The following is a 4,687-nucleotide window of genomic DNA, read 5'->3' as shown; positions in this document are numbered from 1 at the left end:
GAGCTTAGTAAGGTAGAGATGTAGTTATGCAAATCCTATTCTAATACCGATATTAATTCAGAACACAGTTGCAATTCTACACCATTAATAACAACCGGAAGATATATATGTTATGAGCACAAATTAAATAATCTTGAATAAATTGAATCTCACCTCTAACTTAATAGCATATCATATTATATATCATAAATCGACAAAATACCACTATTGGCAGAATGCAGTAAACGACATAAAATATAATAAATATACCAAAATATTAAAGCCTAACTTACATAAGAAAAGCATGACTAAACTTATATAAAAGATACTATTAAATTTGGAAGAAAAATTAGAAGATGAAGAACAATTTAAGAAATAAGATATGGAGATGAAGCACAAAAGAATCAATATCAATGATTAAAATAAGAAGTACAATAGCTACACTCTAACCTCACCAATATTACTATTTTAATACACTCATTTTTGTCACTAAAATAAGTATAAATAAAATAATAATAAGAGAGAAAAATAAAATGACAAAGTGTATTTTCTCTACTCTAAAATCTGATGTCTTCTACATTGGATTTAGGTCCTATTTATAGTGAAAATAGTGCTCCCCAAACTAGCATTTTTCGTGCACTATTTTAGTTTATTTAGTGGCATGAAAAGCTGATGTAGTGGAATCACATTAGCTGCTGAGAAGATGGGAAACTGGCAGACAGTTGGCAAGCTTGGAGAGGAGGGAAGCACCTGACGAGGACCACGTCCCCAATTTTGTGGCATACTACACATTGAATCATTCTTTTTTTTTTTTTTTTTTTTTCTTTTGCTGAAATAACATTAAAGATAAGGGGCCATGTTCAACGTGGGCTATGAACTTGGATCAGCCCATAATAACTTGATGATATAATGATCATTGGGCTCACATCATCAACACACACATATTTTGGGCTTCAATAACTATACTTCTTGACCTCTTTTTGCTTCTTTGATACTAAAATCTTTTTATTTATACCACTCCACTCAAATCTGATAGATAACATAAAATTAAAATTAATTAAATATTTCAATTAAAATAATTTTACAATTAAAATCATAAAAGTATTTAATTAAATTAATTTTATACACACAATTAAAAGCTTAAAATATACAAATTTGAGTCTCAATCATCTACCAAATAGAATCATAAGTCTAATTTAGTGGTATTTAGTTCAATTCCCTGTGGTTCGACCTCACATGCATGAGTTTACTACTTGATTACTTGCACTTGCGTATTGTTCATAATTTTCTTAACAAGTTTTTGGCGCCGTTGCTGGGGAATTGTTTAAAAATTGATATTACAAAAATTAGATTAAATTCTACTTTGGTTACTTCTCTCTACTTATTGCTAATCTGTTTCTTTTAGATTGTCTATTTCAGGAATTAAAGGTGTATGCGACGTCAAGGACAAGGTGTCATATTGCCGGTGGATCCTGAAATTGAGAAGACTTGTAGGAGAAACAAAAGAAACAAGAGGCAAGAAAGGGTTTCAGCAACTGCTGAAACAGAAGAAATCATGGCTGTTAATGCCAATGGCGGTAACAATGGACGCAACAATGGTAATAACGGTGGTGCCATTGAAGATTAAGCAAATGGTCGTAGTCTGAGGGACTACATTGTTCCAACTTTGACGGGGGTTCAGTCTTGTATAAGACCACCCACCGTAGATGCCAATAACTTTGAAATGAAGCCTGCCATACTCCAAATGGTGCAATCCTCAGTTCAGTTCGGTGCCCTCTGAAGCCCCAATCTGCACTTGTCAAATTTCATGGAGTTATATCAGACTTTTAAAGTCAATGGAGTTAGTGATGATGCAATCCCCTTGAGACTTTTCCCATTCTCGTTGAGAGAGCGAGCTAAGAGTTGGCTGATCTCCTTGCCACCGAACTCTATTGCAACATGGGCTGATTTGGCGACAAAGTTCTTGTCCAAGTTTTTTCCTTTAGCAAAAGCTGCCAAGCTGCGAGGTGAAATTAATAATTTTGTCAACTGGACAATGAATCTCTCTATGAGGCTTGGGAGAGGTTCAAGGATCTCATCAGAAAATGTCCACATCATGGGATCGAAAAGTGGATGTTGGTCCATAATTTCTACAATGGGCTGATTGGTAATACCAGAACAATTATAGACGCTGCAGCTGGTGGGGCATTTATGAGAAAAAGTGTAAACGAGGTCTATGATCTACTAGAAGAAATGGCCATGAATAACCAACAATGGCCAACTGAAAGAAGCGAAACAAAGAAAGTTGTTGGTATGCACGAGGTAGACGCCATCACCAAGTTGACAACCCAAGTGGAGGCCCTGACGAAGTTGATGGCTGCTCAGGTGAAACAGGCTCAAGTTACTTGTGAGCTATGTGGGGGCCCTCACACATATGACACATGCCTGGTGGATGTGAACAGTTTGCCAATGGATCAAGAAAAGGCCATTGGGAACTATTCTCAAAACAATAATTATGGGCACAACAAACAGGGGTTCTACCAGCAGAGAAATCAGCCCCAACAAAACCAACAACAAATTGCAACAACAAAGTCCTAGTGGAGGCTTAAATATCCAAGCTGACTTATTGCTCCAATTCATGATGGAGACTAAAGCCTTTATTAAAACTCTAGAAACTCAGATGAAACAATTGGCTACTCAAGTGGCAAAACAAGCTTAAGGAAATTCACCTAGCACTAGTGAGGCAAAAGGAAAAGAGCAATGTAAAGCAATTTCCTTGAGGAGTCGAAAGAGTTATGAGGGACCTAGTGGCAAGCAACCAGTTGAAGATGTGGTTCAGGATCGACGGGCACAGACACATGCACCAAAGGAAAAGAACACTACTGAGGGTCTTGCACCGAAAGAAGCTTCACCTCCGATCAACATAGATCACCATATTAAAATTCCTTACCCTCAAAGACTCTGCAAGAACAACCTCGACAAGCAGTTTTCAAAATTTCTTGAAATATTCAGGAAACTGCACATTAACATTCCATTTGCGGAGGCTTTGGAGCGAATGCCAACTTACCTGAAGTTCATGAAAGAAATTTTAGCCAAGAAAGGGAAGTTGGAAGAATTTGAGACAATGGCAATCACTGAGGAGTGTAGTGCAATTCTGCAGAAGAAACTACCGCCCAAGCTTAAACATCCGGGTAGTTTCAATATTCCATGCTCTATAGGGGGTTCGGTGGAAACTAAAGCTCTATGTGATCTAGGAGCAAGCATTAATTTAATACCCTTGTCTGTCTTCAAAAGGCTAGGATTGGGAAAAGCAAAGCCCACAACAGTGACTTTACAATTGGCGGATCGTTCTTTGACTCATCCTCGTGGGATAATTGAAGATGTACTAATGAAGGTGTTGGGTTTAATGCCCTAAATAAAACTCTTTACAATCTGATTAGTTATCAATATAAGAAATTTGAAGTAATTAATGTTTGCATGAAATTTACATGCTAATGGTTTAAATATGTTTATTACATTTACACACAAAATCAGTTAAATTCAAATCATATGTTTATTCACAATTACAGTATCGTTAACACAGTGAAATGTGATTGTGATCATATGAATCAAAAGACTTGGTCCCTGTTTCATCAGTGTTATTGGATTTACACTAATGTGATAATCATCGATGATGTGTACTTACACTTGGAGTAAGTGTTATGTTCTTTCCAGGACATTAGTAAAGTATACTAGTTTCGAATGTATGGAGTATACATTGGACTGGACCGATATTGCAACTAAGTTAAGATATTACAAACTTACCGTTATACATATATTTCCAAGTCAATATCAGTAGTTGATCTTAAGATTAAAAGTCTAAATCCTGATATGCTTAGGCTCAACTCAGGAGTACTATTCATGTTCTTTGATTTATTAGTTAAGCCTACTTTTGGGTCAGGGTGATACGTATATTTTGGGAACATGATAGTATGATTGAGTGGGAGTGCTGAACATAAATATGGAATCTATAGCTTCTACTGGTGTATAGAAGTCAAGTGATGATTCCCTTCGAGCTTAGTAAATAGAAGTAAATGGATGAGCTCTTGTTTAACTGACTAATTATTAGATCACTAAACACCATTTACAGGTAGCTAAGTGTTTTAAGGGGCAAAATACATTGAGGGGTGAGAACGGTAAATAAATCCGATCTCGATGTAGATCATCTATATAGAAGATCTTTAAATCAAAATAAGATTATAACAATGGTTAAATGAGATAGCATATTGATATCGTGGAACATACAATATGCTCTATATAAGTCTGAGAGTGCAATTCTAAGTTCTAAGAGTGGATTCAACGAAGAATTAATAAGTAGGAATTTACTTGGTAAATTTGGTTCACTTATTGGAAGCTCAGCATATAGATCCATGGTCCCCATTCTAGTTGAGAATATTCTGCTTGTAAGACTCATTAATTGATTCGTGATTGATCAATTATAATTCTAAAGTTAGACTATGTCTAATTTTATGAATTTTCACTAAGCAGGGGTGAAATTGTAAAGAAAAGAGTTTCTAGGTTTATTTATTTATTAATGGACTTTATATGTCTAATTAATAATTAAATTAAATGACAATATTATTTAATAATGTATTTTAGTTATTAAATGATTAGTTTTGGCATTTAAAAGGTTAGAATTGAAAAATTGGCGTTTTTGAGAAAATAGAGATAAAATTTGATAAAACTGCAA

The 4,687-nt window shown here is 35.1% G+C and overlaps 1 non-coding gene across 1 annotated transcript; it reads right to left on the bottom strand.

The window, feature by feature from the left end:
• Positions 1-1,975: 1,975 nt before the first annotated feature.
• LOC115721640 (small nucleolar RNA R71) lies at positions 1,976-2,081 on the bottom strand. The gene has a single exon (XR_004012647.2). It is a non-coding gene; the product is annotated as a small nucleolar RNA R71 (small nucleolar RNA).
• Positions 2,082-4,687: the final 2,606 nt, after the last annotated feature.

This window comes from Cannabis sativa, chromosome 2 (assembly GCF_029168945.1).
Source record: "Cannabis sativa cultivar Pink pepper isolate KNU-18-1 chromosome 2, ASM2916894v1, whole genome shotgun sequence".
Taxonomy (NCBI): domain Eukaryota; kingdom Viridiplantae; phylum Streptophyta; class Magnoliopsida; order Rosales; family Cannabaceae; genus Cannabis; species Cannabis sativa.
This window is presented reverse-complemented; position numbering and strand designations above follow the sequence as displayed.